At 39.5% G+C, this 16058-nt stretch overlaps 1 long non-coding RNA gene across 1 annotated transcript in view; it reads left to right on the forward strand.

Moving 5' to 3' along the window:
- Positions 1-16058, forward strand: part of LOC129146710 (uncharacterized) — a 34921-nt gene that overhangs the window by 956 nt on the left and 17907 nt on the right. The window lies entirely within an intron of this gene.

Raw genomic sequence — 16058 nt, forward strand, 5'->3', positions numbered from 1 at the left:
GAAGATACAGGGGTTCTAGAATGCAGTCTTCTGAGATTATGTTAGGTGATCAATTGTCCTGGGAATGATTCCCAGGTCTGGCCTTTCAGTGCCAAAAATCAGGGAAGTCCTGGACAAAGAGCAGAGTGGGCCATCCTACATTTGTTCTTAAAGAATTTTTAATTCACTAACTCCAGGGAGTGGACATTAAGGGTGTGACCCTGTATTGTTGCCCCAGTACTAAATTTTCCCTTGTTGTAAGATCAACCACCCCTCTTTATCCACATCCAATAGGAAGGTGTTGGTCATGCTTCTTTGTGATGGAGGGTCTGTTCTGATTCTCTGCCTGGTACAACAGCCCTTGTTGCCAGTTATGGGTCTTCCCACGTTAAAGCCAATCTGCTCAGGGCCTACACTCCTGTGCTTGGTTCCCAGCTTACAACTCTGCATCATGTGGCTTCCAGCTTTTCCATTCCAAGATATCATCTGTTCAACCTATGCTTAACTGGAAGTCCACCTAGCACTTAGGACAGTGGTTCTCAAAGTGCAATCCTGGGCCCAGGAGCATCAACATCACACAGGCATGTGTCAGAAATGCAAATTCTCAGACCTCACCCCAGACTTAATGAATCAGGAACTTTGTGGGTGGGGCCCAGTGATCTGTGTTCTAACCATTCCTCCAGGTCATTCTAATATACACACAAGTTCATGAGCCACTGTCCTAGATCGTGGCTGTACTCACAGCTAGACTTTAAGGCTGAACCTTGGTGGATGTTTGTTATCTCACTCTCTGCCCATTACTAAGTGTGACCTATCTCCATCCCAACAAGCCTCAAGCTCCTACTGCTATAAAAAACCCTTATTATTGTTTCTGATAGAGCTTGTCCAGGTTTGCCCAGGACTGAGGGGTTTGCTGGGCATGGGACTTTCAGGATTAAAACTGGGAAAGTTCTGAATGAACTGGACATAAAAACAAACAAACAAACAAACAAAAAAACTTGAGGATTCCTTGAGGAAGCCCATGAAGTATTTAATGTTGCTGATTTATGGAGACAGTAGTAATAGGATTACAGAATGATTATTGACCCTTCTGGATAGTCCCTCATTTACATGTAGAAGAAAGAAAAATCCAAAGGAAGACAGTCTATTATGGGATGTGGGGATGCTAATTGTACACTTGAATCATTTTCAAAATCAAATAGGTTATATTTCAATCAAAATTGTTTAAAGAATCTTTTTCTTTTCTGGGAAGCAAATCCAGTAGAGTCAGGATTTTAGAGTGAACTTGCTGTGTGATCTCAGGCAAAGTCCTGATCTACTTTATCAGTAATTGAGACAGTAGTAAAATTTTCATCTAATTACATTAAAGGGAATGACCTAAAGATACATGAGATAAATTATTGTCTATAAAAATACTTTATTTCTTGGATGGATGCTGTGTATACATCATTTTATTAGCAATAAACCCATAGACAGACGCCTTCCAAAGAGAACATAATATCTTTTGCAAAATAAAGAAAGAAACTAGAGGAAGATTCTGACCTTCCCAATGGGAGTCATTTCTCTGTCTTGTGAATTCCTGCAGGGTTCACCACCCAAGCAGATTCTCCACCTTGATTGCACATTCAAGTCACCTGAGTATCTCTTACTGAACAAAACCAAACTAATGCCAAAATACCCCCTTTCCCCAGAGGGTCTGATTTAATTAATCCATGTGGTTCTAGGTGGTTTTTAATTCACCAGGTAATTCAGAGGTGCAGTCAGATTTGATAGTCATAGGTCTGGAGTAATTCTCAAGCATTGATCATAAGAATCATGGGGGGACATATTAGAGCTAAGATTAGCCTCCCTTTCAACCTGGTTAAGGAGATCTGAGATGGGATTGAGGAATCTGCTTGGTACCTACATTTACCTGAGGGTTCTAATGGAGCTTATTGGCCATCTGGTCACTTTTACAAAACTCCCCCTCCCCAAAGTATCTAGGGAATGCTGTAGAGGGTCTAATATATGACAGGAACTTAATAAATGTATGCTAACAAGGCTTGCTGTTTTGTTTCAACAAAGTGATAGGGATTTCAGCTTAGATGGGAGGGACTGGACCTTAGGGTTTGGGAGGAACTCGTGTACATGGTTGAGGGGAATGCAGGCTGGTTCAGCCCCAATTGAAAACAGTATCAAGATTTCTCAAAATATTAAAAAAAAAATCTGCCATATGATGCAGCAATTCCATTCCTAGTTATTTACTCAAAGAATACAAAAGCAGGGCCTCCCTGGTGGCACAAGGTTTAAGACGCAACCTATAAAGCTATCTGCAGCCACTATAGCAAGAGTTCGATTCCCGGCCAGCCAGGGAGCAACCCACATGGCCAGCAGACCTCTCCTGACTTGCCTGCTGCTCCCCTCAGCAGTGTACTTTGGTCAGTCTGCCTGTTCTGTTCCCCGCTCTGTCTCTGGTGAATCCTCTCACCCTCCCCCGCACCCCATGACTCTGGCCTGTGCCCCAGCTCTTGTATGCATAAATAAATAAATCTTTAAAAAAAAAGAATACAAAAGCACTAATTCAAAGGCTTATATATTATTCCTATGATCCCTGTAGCTTTATTTACGATAGCTAAGTTGTGGAAACAATTTAGGTGCCCAAGGACAGATGAGTGGATAAGGCTGTGGTGTATATGCACAGTGGAATACTACTCAGCTATTAAAAAAAGAAAGAGGAACTCTTGCCATTTACACGGCATGGATGGAACTGGAGGATATTATGCTAAGTGAAATAAGAAAGAGAAAGACAAATACCAGATGATTTCACTCACATGTCTAATATAAAAAAACAGAACAAAGGAACAGGCAAAACTAAACAAACCCTTAAACTCTGCAGAGCTAAGGCGACCAGGGTGCGGGTGGGTAAAGCAAATGGGGGAGGGAGCCAATGGTCTATTGTGGAGGACTCTGGGTGCCTTGGCAGTGGGTGTGGTAACATATATCTCAAGGGGTGTGAACCTGTACCTCTGAATTATAGACAGTGATGTAGACTTACATTACCTCAGTTCAAAAAAAAATACAGAAGTACAAGAAAGGATAAACCTTAAAAAATTGCATCGGCCAAAAGAAATTAGCAGAGTGCACCATGCAATATCCAAGCCAATGCTTTTACTCCATTATTTCTTTCCTCTTAGAACTCAGTTTCTAAACTTGGGATCAGCACACAATGATATCACCACCTCAGCAGTGAAAGCCCCCTAGCGCTTTGAAGGTTTTGCTGAAAAAATACAAACAGAAAAACAAAGCCTTCAGATAAAAAAAAATTGTCAGAAGACTTTGATATAAAATTGTCAACTTGGTAGTTTAACAAGGCCCTCTCCCCTTCCCCCTGCAGCAAAAGGCTAAAAGTTCAAGACAAGCAAAGGCCTATAGCAATCACTTAGCAGACCCAGCCCTGCTGCCCTGGTCACATTATACTGCATTTGTCAAGTTTGATAGTGATCTCTCTCTTCTTGGAGGAACCAACTCTTTTTTTTTTAATTGACTTGTTTTCTGAGCCATGCCAACATTCCAGCCACATGAGAAAGCCTGAACATATTTAAACCCCAAATTCAAAGTACTGTTTGTACTGCAAACATGTTACAGTTGTCAGCGAACAGTACATAAACACATTAGAGCGGGAGTGGAAATTGAATGAACATTAATTTCTGGGGTTCACTGCCAAGTGCAACCCTATATTTTAGAAGCTTTATCCAAACTGGAATAGCCTTCCCCAAAATCTATTTCAAGTGATTATGGGACAAATCTTTGTGGATGCTAATTACAGCAGCACAGCTAGTAATTCAGTCAACCCTTCAGTAATAACTGGGAAAAGGAAAGAACTTATCTGAATTTCCTCTTCTCTTTCACAGCAAAGCTGGTCTAACAGTCCAGCAGTTAAGAGGACCCAGGGACATTTATATATACAAAAGCATGTTGTAACCATTTTAATGGTGTGGCTCATTTTAAGGAAATAAGCTAGTGAAATTCCTTACATATCTTATTCCGCACATGTTCTATAAAATTTTTGCTGCCATGGGTCCTTTTTTCTTACATAGGCCAAGAAATCCAGTATTTAAAAAATAAATTAGTATTTTAAATGATTCGTGATTTAAACTATGGGTATCTTATTGTCAATAGAACTGAAAACACAAATTGCAAAACATTTAAAATAATCTTACCTTATTTTCTTCTGAATTTGGACTGATACCATTAGATAAATTTGTAACTCTTAAGGAAATGAAAAATATTTTGTTTGTCCCAGATGGTGTATAAGATAATTCCCCAAGTGCTACTCAAACCCCTGGCTCTACTAGGAAAATTATTTTGCAGTGCGTTGCTGAATAGGAATTCTGAATTTCTGCAGAATGAAACTCCATAAAAAGAGAACAGAGAATGTGATATTCTGCAAGTGGTTTGTCCAAATTCCTTATTCACTTACCCAAATATTGGCATTTATCTCCCTTTTTAATCCTCCAGGAGCTATCACTATAGTAAACATCCAATATCTGGCTCCAAAGAAACAGATAGTGAAAATAATCAGAGTACATCACTAATAATTGTCCACATCAGCAGATAGAGATGGAACCAAGTCTTGAAACCCCTCCTGACTTGTAAACAAAACACTAAATTGTTTTGATTTGATCACATTGGAGCCATCAGTATATTTGAACAGTGAACAAATGTTAGGTCTGTTAGTCTTATCATTGGCCATTGGAGGAGGGGTAGTGGAAATACTTGGTAAGAATGTTCATGGATCTCCTGAGACTTGGAAACTTGGCAGAGGATTTTAGCGATTTTTTTTTTTTTCCAGACAAACATGTTGGCTTTTTTTGTTTGATTCTTTGCCCTTCAATTTATTTATTTATTTTTATTTTTAAAAAAAGATTTATTTATTTATTTATTATTTATTTATTTATTTATACAAGCACTGGGTACAGTCAGAAGCGTGGGAGGGTGAGAGAATTCACCAGAGCCAGAGCAGGGAGCAGAGCAGGCAGAAGGACCGAAGTACACTGCTGAGGGGAGCAGCGGGTGAGTCAGGAGAGGTCTGCTGTACATGTGGGTCACCTCCCTGGCCAGGGATTAAACTCATGCTGCAGTGGCTGGGGATAGCTTCATAGTGCTGAGATTTAAGCCCTGCGCCACCAAAGAGGTCTTGCACCAATCTTCTTGAGGAGTTAATTTTTATTAAATATAAGGATTGAAAGCCTTGGGTTTATGGAAAACTGAGAAGAGAAAACATATTTGTTGGAAGTAGGGAAGGTTAAGACAACTGTGCTATGTTTGGATTAGAACTTCTGATGTAGGTGTTTGGGGAGAAGCCACTTTACTTGGCATTTATGTTCGAGGTCAAACAAAAACATTTGGGTTCCCCACATTTTTACTAGATGGAGAAAAACGCTATTGTAAACATTCAAAAAATAAGTGCCGGAAATGGAGAAACCAAAAGCCACAGGCTCTAAAGCATTCGGAAATCACGAGGAAATCTGGATTTTTTGTCCACTTAGCTTTTTATGAAAAAGAGGCAAATTGCCAGGATAAATATTTCTTGATTTTGAAAACTATACATATGTCATCACCTGTGATGTCTATGCTATCTGCCTATCTTCTCATATTCTAAATTGATATTTACATTAAACTGAAGTCAGAGTGATATTTTATTTCTGAGGCACTTTAAAATAACAAATCATTGGTGAAAAAAAGGCATGCACCTTAATTGTGATATACTTATTGAGTCAGGGACTGGAGTGATTTTTTTTTTAAAGAAATTATTTTTAAAAGATAATGGGGAAAGCTAAAGAACTAGCTGGTAAATTTTATAATATCTCGAAATTCAATAAACTTCCAAGTTGCCCAGATATTCTCACCTATTTGTGTTAATTAATTTTTCCTTTGCTTTTACCTATGCTTAAATAAAGTGAAACACCTTAATACATAAAGTATACATAAATACTTAGAAACACATAAATGACATAGAGTTAAATGACTAAGTTTTTTTTTTTTTTTTAAGATAATATATTATAGGGTTGTTGTTTGGTTTCAATAGCACATTTGACTCCACAGCAAGAAAGACTTTGTGTGTCCTTACGTCATGCACACCCAACAATACCCGACTAGTTTTACTTGAGGCTTTTCTATACCCTGTTATTGTTGGGTTTGTCTTGACAGCTTCCAGAGCTTCAAAAATTCCCAGTTTCTTTAAGTACTCGTGAACTGTGGGTGAGTAAAACATTAATGCCTGATTATAGATAACCCACAGTTCTTAGGCTTGGGAATGGTAAGAAGGGAAGCTCAGGAAGAACACAGAAAACAAAAGAACAAATAGAGGTGATAGTTCGGCCTCCCAAAAAGCAGCTTGTAAATCAGTAAGAGCACATCCCTCTGCTATTCCATTATTTTAGGCCTTAGGAAATGAGTCCTAAAGCTTTTCTCTGTGGTCCTACCCACTTCTTTCTTTGAATGACCCGATGTGATTTGAAAAGGTTGTGAGAGCCACACCTTTTTGCCTCATATAGAGGCAATCAGTGATGAAGGTCAGCTGATGCCTCTGGCACTTTACCCCAAGCCCCTGGGCTGGGAAGAAAGGCCTTTGAAGTTCTAGAGAATGCACAGTGGAACCCAGCAGCGGCCATGCCATATGACAACTCTCCACTCTGTGCTAAGGTTTGGAAAGACTGAACTCCTAAGGGGAGTGTGGGAAAGAAAAGGAAGAAGAGAAAACTCGGGGGTATTTCAGGTTCTCAGTTTTGGTATTTAACTGGCCATGCGGCTGGGCAGTCGCTGGCTTGGCCACGAGGCCTGCTAAGTTTTTGCCAGCTTAGCGGGTCATTGGGATTCCAGGTCAGCAGGACGGTTAGGATGCATTTCTGAAGTTATCTCCCTTTTTTTCCTCACTGAATTATTCATTTTCCCATTTTCCCCTTCCCTTGTACATAAACCTTTTATCAACCTTTTGGGTGTGTCTGCAGTTTAGCATTAATAAGTCCCCTTTAAAACTTGGGTGAGAACCCACAGTCAGGCAACCCGTTTTATATCGGGGTTGCCCTGTAACATTAGCAGCTACTTGGTACAATAAGTAGTCTTTCTTTCTTTCTTTCTTTTTTTTGTTTTGGTGGAGGTGGCATTGGTTTACAGCACTGTATGGGTTGCAAAGGCATAAGATGACACCTCCTCAGGTGCATGTCGCCAACCCACACCCTCCACCAAGGGACCCTCAGTCTCTATCATAGTCAACTGTGTTGCTCCTCTCACTGTTCTTCCACTTCCCCCACCGGGTTTTGTAGCCTCAATTCTACAGACAGGTTTCTAGGGTTATTACTGATTGGCTTCTATCTGACGCTTTGTTTTGTTTCTCTTTATTCCAAATATAAATGAAACAGTCTGGCATTGTCTTTCTCCTTCTGACTTATGTCATGTAGCATAATCCCCTCTAGTGCCATCCATGTTGTCCTAAGTGGCAAGAGTTCAACTTGTTTACACAACTTAGTAGTAGTCGATTGTGTGCAGATACTGCATTTCTCTAATCTGCTCCTAAGCCCTTGGGCCCTTAGGTTGTTTCCATAACTTGGCTACAATAACTAATCTTAATAAAATCCCTTCTTTTTCTTCTTCAAAGACTCTCACAAAATACATATTTCTCAAACATAAATACATAGGAAACGTGAGGCACGTGTGAATTTGGGAGATGTGGCAAAGGAGAAGCCATTGAACTGGATCCGGTAGTGAGAAATATTTTGAGCACCAGCCGATATGAGTGGAAATGTCTTTGGATTCTTGTTCTTACTGGTTCATGAATGTAAATGGAGCCTTCCATAACTGTTGCATCCTCAGTCTTTGTAACAGTTTTATAAATCTCAGAATCCCTTTATGAAATAATTTCTTGGTTGAAATATCTAGGATGGCTTTTATCTTCCTGACTGAGCCCTCACTGACCCAAGGGAAATGAGGGCTGCTGGCTGACGAAAGACGTGTGTGCCATTAGGGCATCCTAGACTAGTGCTGTTTCAAAGACGGCTTCCCAAGAACTGACGGCTGCTGCTGAGTGGAGGGGAGGCCATCGGCACTGGACAGAGGCTTTGTCTGTGTGCCATGGCTGCAGGACTCCAGGCATGCACATTTGTGGATCATTGCTATTTATTATTCCTATGGCCTCACAGACCATGCAACTGTTGGAGTAAGGACAATGAGAGAATGCAAAGAAATTTAAACTCAGAAAATGATAATGCTATTTGGGTTGGGTCAACCTTTATTTTTTGAAACATCTCCCTGGGTATGTCAGACTTTCTGTATTTCAAAGATAAGACTCCTTTGGGATGGCACTCAAGAATGATACAACTCTTTAAAAAAAAAAAGATGTATTTATTTATGCATATAGGAAATGGAGTGTAAGCCAGAGGTGTGGGAGGTGAGAGGTTTCATCAGAGACAGAGTAGGGAGCAGAACAGACAGATGTACTGAAATGTACTGCTGAGGGGAGCAGCGGGGGAGACAGGAGAGGTCTGCTGCGCCATGTGGGTTGCTCCCTGGCCAGCCAGGGATCAAACTTGTGCTGTAGTGGCTGGCGGTAGCTTGAGAGCACTGTCTTTAACCCCTGCGCCACCAGGGAGATCCAAGATTGATACAATCCTTTATGAATTCTCTCTATAAGTAATAGCTTTATAATGAGTACTTTGGCATAACATAATGAGGATAAAGTACCCCAAACTGTGTGTCTTAGAACAATGGAAAGCTATTGTCTCACTGTTTTATAGACTAGATATCCCAAATTTAAGTGTCAGCTGGACCATTCTCATTCTGAAGCATGAGGGAATGGTCCTTCCTTCTCTCTTTCTGGTTTCCAGGGGTTTCAAGATTTCTTTGGTTTCTGGGGCCATAACTTGGATCTCTGCTTTCATCTTCTCATCAGCATCTTCTCCCTATTTATCTCTGGGTATAATCTTCCTTTCATGCAAGTCTGTATCTGTGTCCAAGTTTCCCCCTTTTATAAATGCAATAGTATCAGACTAGAATTCCACCCTACTCCAGGGATCTCCTGCAAATTAATTAATTTCCTCTTCATTGACCATAATTATAAAGTCATATTCATTATGAGCTATCAGGGATTAGTACTTAACATTCAACAACTTTCTCAGGGGGACCTAATTTAGCCCCTAACAGGCACTTACAAGGAATTTCTACCAATTTTGCAGAATTAGAAGATTATTTTTTAAGTTATAGTCATGTTCCACAAGGTATGTGACATTTACATTAGCCAGAATATTGAATGTAATGGATTAAACCACTGCATTGCAGTGAATAAAGAAGAGCCCATAATCCTCTAACCTGACAGCATTTCCCTTGCAAAGTGGACGCAGAACCTGCCAGAAGCCTGACAAGCTGACTGGGACAGTCTGTGAGGATACAGGCAGAGTGATTCCTGGAAAACTCACTTGAATTTTATGAATACAGTACTTTCCCGAATTTGTAGATAATAGTCAAACAGCTGACTCATGTTTCTGGAGTTTTGGAAAACAGACACTACCCCGCAGTACATACTGATGTGTGCACGCAGACACAAATGAAGAGAAAGAGCACAAAATTGCTGAAAAGTCAGAGTTTGGAGAAACAGTATGTTCTAGTAGCCAGTTTCTTGGACAACCTCAATTTCAACTTTCTGACATAGGTACTGCTCTTTTTCAGTGTCATGTCATTTTTCAATCGTACCCTTTGAAAGCACGTAGCACTAGTTTCAGAGATAAGGACGCAGAACTTTTCAATAAAACTATGTAAAGTCAAGCAGAAGTGTCTATGAAGACATCACCCAGCTGAAAGATTCAGGGACTTGAGATTGTGTTTTGTTGGAGAAATAGCTCATCGATGGAAGACTTGGAACTCCTGACAAGTTGTGTTGCTTAGACATGGCTACTTGCTAGCTCCAAATGTTTTGGTTTTAACCTACTTTTTCTTTTTTTTAATAGCAGTATTGTTAAAGACAATTAGGAAATAGGATGTGGCACTCATTCTTTTGTCCATTTGCTCAAGCTACTAAGTGAAATTCTATCCTATAATAACCAATAACACTACTCAAGGGCCTCTGTGATGCCGGGGGTTAGGGGCTGGTGATGAAAAGGGGGGAAAGCTAGAGCAGGGGGCTGTAGCTTCCGTGGATGTGCACAGGAGATACTATTGGAGGCACAGAGCATAAAAGTGAAGTTTTACAGGCTTGTGGCACGTCGTGGTAGTAAATTTGGGTTTCAGCTTCCTTGAGACTGAACATACAGCTCTAACTTGTGTCCTGGGTAACGTAAGTTGTTTAATTTCTAGGTGTTTCAATTTCTTTGCTTTTGCAAGATAGGAACGATGAAAATCATTTTGCAACATTGCAATCAAGAGTAAGTTTTGTTAAAACACAGTTTCAGGGGTCCCAACTCAGCCCAAATAAATGGGATTAGATTCTAGGAGTAAGGCCTGGGGATATGAATATTTCATGACAATGCTGGTCTCTCCTATATTTTTTAAAATGTATTTATTTATGCATTCGAGAGCTGGGGTGTAGGCCAGAGGTGCAGGCGGTGAGAGGATTCACCAGAGACAGAGTGGGGAGCAGAACACGTGGATCTACTGAAATACACTGCTGAGAGGAGCAGCAGGTGAGACGGGAGTGGTCAGCTGCACCATGTGGGTAGCTCCCTGGCCAGGGATCGAACTCATGCTGCAGTGGCTGCAGATAGCTTCATAGTGGTGAGACTTAACCCCTTGCGCCACCAGGGAGGCCCTGGTTTCAGGTTACCTTGGGAAATATGAATTACACATGCATATAAAGTACCTAGATTATTGAGTGCCTCATAACATTATGAATAGGCATGGTTTTCTTCCTATTGTTTCTCCTATTGAGCATGTAAAAATGGAGGTACTATGCTCATGTAATGTGGTAACAGTTGAGCAAGATAACAGAATCCTCATGTCTCTCTAACTCCTTATTATCAAGTGCTCTGCGTGATAAGACTTTTGGATAGGATCACTGGTTTATGATCCATCAACCTAACAAGCACCACAATGGCTTCACCACAGTTTATCATTCTAGTGGAATACATGTTTACTTTTAAAAATGATTTCAATCTTAATTATGTGACATTCAAATTGCTGAAATTATTCTGCTGATTGCTGAATAGATCTGGATGTCATCTTTATCTTGAGTTAGTTCAAGTTTTGTGTTGCACTTAAAAAAAATGGAGCACATTAGGCCTCCCTGGTGGCCTAGGGGTTAAGTCTGAGCACTATCACCACCACAGCCTGAGTTTGATCCTGGGCCTGGGAGCTGACCCACATGGCACAGCAGACCTCTCCTTTCTCACCCGCTGTTTCCCTCAGCAATGTTATTTCAGTAGATTCTCCTGTTCTGCTCCCTACTTTGTCTCTGGTGAATTCTCTCACTACTCCCCCCAACCCACACACACACGTTGGCCTACACCCTAGATCTTCCATGCAAAAAAAAAAAAAAAAATGGAGCCCGTTTACCTAAACTTAATTGGTACCAGGATCTGTGTAGGCAACTCTTGTACTAGTTAAAACTGCATAGACAATGAAGTAGATTTATCAGTGCCTCTGGATTTTAGAGGTTATTGCGGGGTGGGGGAGGCTTATTCATAATATATTTCATTTAGTATATTGATTTCATCTTGCAGAGACTGACACTAGTTACTCCTTACTCCATTCCAAATAATTTTTCAGCTGTGACTTTTCCTAAAGAGTTTGTTGAACTTATTTTAAGAGAACTTCTGTTAACATCACGGTGTTGATTATTGTAACCATAGCAGGCACAAAATTGTGAATATGGGCATCTTTCCCTTCCTTGAAAGACAAATCTGGCATTACCTTGTCATTTCTGCTCCCCCAACTCAGCTTTATGATTCACATTATTCTAATTGAGATGTGCAAGACATGGAAATGGATGATTCATATATAAACACTTGAGAAAAGGGAAAAATAATGGTGGCATTAAGAAATGGGGTAGAGAAAGAAAACCCCATGTGAGTAGGGGGTGAGGAGTGATGAGCAGGAAATTGTTGGAAACAACAATATCAACTACATGAGAGATCTGAGAGGCTGCAATGAGAGGATTTTAAAGATTCTTTCCTGGATATTAAAAATTGTTTCCTTCTTGGCATTTCCTTAAGACACTAAAAAAAAAAAATCTTGAAAGTTCATTATTTTTGGGCTGCCAACTATAATTCTTTTATTGCAACACGAGGCTGAGCTTGGACAACATTGGGTCCCAAGTTTATTTGGGTTTCACAACTTAATTGAATAAACTAAAATGAAGATGGATTATTTAAAAAACCCAACTATATATACAAATATTGTTTATAAATATTCTATCATTTTGCATGATGACAAGTTTTTGTCCAGTGTGATTAGGCTTCAAAACTTAAGTTTAAAGATATATATGTAATCCCACTGGATTAAAATCAATTTATAGTCTGGTAAATTGCTTAGGAACTGAGAGATCTTGAAGGATGTGAGAAATCCAGAGGAAAAAAAATTTCTAAGGCTTCTTTTTCTTGAAACATTGAGAAGCTGGTCAGTTTCCTTAGAGAACCACATATGCTTTTGAGTTGTCTCTGCCAAAGATACAATCATATGAAAAACCAGGACTAGCTTTATGCTATATGATCTCTGTAGTTTCACAGGGCCCCTGCTTAGAAGGGCCTTGGGCTTGGTTGAATGCCTGGCTGCTGCCATCTTGAAATTCTTGTTTTTAAACAAGGGGTCCCACATTTTCATTTTTTTGCTAGGCCCCACCTGTTATGTAGAAAACCTGTCTAATGTTCATACGAACATATATCTATCCTACATTTCTTTTATTATTTATTACCAGACTAATTTATTTATTTAAAATTTTACTTTCAGATTTTTGGAGTAGGTAATACATTTTTTTAGGTTCAAAGTGATGACATTATTAAAAGATTACAGGAAAGTGCCTTTTTCATTTTTGTCCCTGATTAACCTAGTTTAATTTCTATATTTTCTATTGTTTGCATGTACTTGTTTTTTTGGTATTTATATTCTGCATGTGATTGAAATATGTCTTTCACTTTTTGACTCATTTCTCTCAATATAATCACCTCAAGATCCATTCATTTTGTGCCAAATGCCACCATTTCGTCTTTGTTCACAGCTGTATAATATTCCATTGAATATATGCTCCACAGTTTTCTGTCTATTCACCTGTTGAAAGACACTTGAATTGTTTCCAGGATTTGGCTATTGTAAACAGTGCTGCTATGTACATAAGTATAGAGATTATCATTTTTCCAATCTTTAGAAATCTTGCAATTCTCACTACAAACATATATATATATATATATATGCACTCATATAAATTATGATTATTTACAAGTATATATACTTAAAATCACAATTTTACTATAAAGGTTCAGAAATTCAGGACCAGCCAGATGAAGAGTCCTATAGGCCAAAATCTGAATGAGTCTTGAATTCAGAGCTTGTTTTCTTTCTGCTTTCACCAAGTTTCAAAAGAAAATGATTACATTTTTTTCCTCCACTTTAACTGGATTTTTTAGTGGTAGGATTGTTTTTCTATTACAATAATAAGCAATCTAAGATTGCGTAGTTTGAGAATTTTACACGTACAGAACATATGATGAATAAATCTGTTGTTTATAGATGTGTCACCGCCATAAAACAAAAGGGCCTGTTTGGAAGCAAGAAGCAGATAATTCATACATTGTGACAGTGTTTTGAATTACCAACCAATTGTAGGTCTGGACTAATGAATACAACCATTACCAGATTTCCTGCCTAGAAAATCCTCTTGTACGTAAACTGCAAAATCACGTGCACAAACAGACTTGACACAGCTCTGATATGAGTTTCAGAGTATATACTGCTACATTCACATGTTTTTTGAAAATACCATTACTTGAAGAAATGAAACTGAACCTTCTTATCATTGCAATACACACACACACACACACACACACACACACACACACACACAGAATATTCCCGTTTGGGCATACCAAACTTTATACCTGATCAAAATCAAGGTGTAAAGACAGGTTTTGTTTCCTCTTTTTATTTTTATTATTTTTTGTTTTTATTTTTATAAGGATAGTTTTTATAAGGATAGTTAGAGACAGACCTGGCCATGGGTGAAAAGTGAAACTTTCTATTCACGTAAGAAAGATTTTTTTTCAAACCTTCAAGAATTAAACACTTACCAAAATACTGTGGGAAGTTTAGAATTCTTTTTAAATAAGGAAACCAAGTTTGGTGTGGTGACTTTCACTGTGTTTTGAAAACTGGGCTTTTTGTCTAAAATGTTAAATGGGTGAGGTCAGTGGGTCAAAGCAGAATTGTGGGTCTTAGAACCCACAGTGAAAGGCACAGAGGAACGTTGCTGGATGGGATGTCGACTCCTTAAGCTTCTCCTTGTTTTGTCTCACCCCTCATCTTGTGAGGTTTCAGGGGACACAGGAGATGCGGTTAAATCGCCTCCTGCTGCTTAAAGGCCCCGGTTTACTCCGGCACCAATATGTCCAGAAGATACAAGGACAGTGGCTCCCAAGTGTCCCTCTTTTTGACACAAAATTCAGTTTCTATTAGATGTTCCTTGAAAGTACTTGTGCATTTCTTTTAAAGGTGAATTTTTATAAGATCATGTCAAGTCGAGAATCATAAGAGGAATCTGATTAAAAGAAGAACCACAGAACACTCTACTTCCTTTAGCGTAACTTTGGTTTCTCTTCATATTGTATAAAACTTTTGCCTTTTTCCCTTAGTGCCTGCCCCCGCTCCTCTTGTTTTAAATCTTATTGTTTTTTTGTGACCTGCAGTTGGGATGATAATGCAGTGGAATAAAGGGGTCTCAGCCAAGGAGGTGCAACATCCAATGTCTTGGGCATGGAGAGTGGGCTTTTATATCCATTCTTGGTCTAGAATGTAGCTAAGGTGCTGTTTTAGTGGGCAAAGAGGAGAATCAGAGTCTATATTAGTCATTGTCAGCCTTGATAACACAGTGAAACCTCCTTTTAAAAATACTGATGCCTGGCTGGGGCCTCCCTGGTGGAGTAGGGGTTGGTCTCAGCGCTATCAAGCTATCACCAGCCACTACAGCATGAGTTCGATCCCCAGCCATGGAATTAACCCACATGGCACAGCAGACCTCTCCTGTCTTGCCCACTGCTCCCCTCACAGTGTATTTCAGTAGATCTGCCTATTCCGCTCCCTACTCTGTCTCTGGTGAATTGTCTCAACCCACGCACTTCTGGCCTACAGCCCAGTTCTCGTATGCATGAATAAATAAAAACAAATCTTTAAAAAAATACTGATGCCTGGGTTTTACTCACACAAATTCTGATTTAATGGGTGTGGCCTGGGAATCGGGATTTTTTCAAAAAGCATCTGCAGTAATATTCGTGTGCAGCCAAGATGGAGAACTCTTGATATGCACATTCTCCCCAAGGCTCAAAGAGACACAGCATCAGCCGCTCCAGTTGGAACACTGTCTAAACAGAAGCATTTCTTTGACTTTATTTCCAAAGTATTTTTTAGATAGGACAAAAGGCCTTTTGAATGCACACATATCCAGTGTCCTTTAGATTACTTCCAAAAGGCATTTAAAATTTATTATTTCCCTTATGAGTATTTCTTCCTAAAGCTAGAGAGACATTATTGGACCATGTATTGATTCAATGAATACTGATCCATGACCCACAACGCACCTGGAACTGTCCTAGCAGTCACTTGTGTTTTTTCACACCAGCCATGGCATAATCACGTACTTTGTCTTCCAAAGTTAACAACAGATGGAAGTTGGGCTGCACTTCGAACAGCCACACAAATTGCAAAATATCTGAACTCTGCTCCCACCTCCCCCACCATTGTGGCAGCCCCCAAGATGTTTAAATTCTCTGAAAAATGCAAAGACTTTTTAGCCACAGCAACAACTCCCTGCCCCAAACTTAACCAAATATAATACTTTGATGTTCAATGGAACTGTGAGAATGCAATGGAAAAATGTTCTTATTTTGTTGCAAGTGTTTATCTTGAAAACA

The sequence above is a fragment of the Talpa occidentalis genome, unplaced genomic scaffold (genome assembly GCF_014898055.3).
Source record: "Talpa occidentalis isolate TD23 unplaced genomic scaffold, MPIMG_talOcc4v2.1 talOcc4.4, whole genome shotgun sequence".
NCBI classification, from domain to species: Eukaryota; Metazoa; Chordata; class Mammalia; order Eulipotyphla; family Talpidae; genus Talpa; species Talpa occidentalis.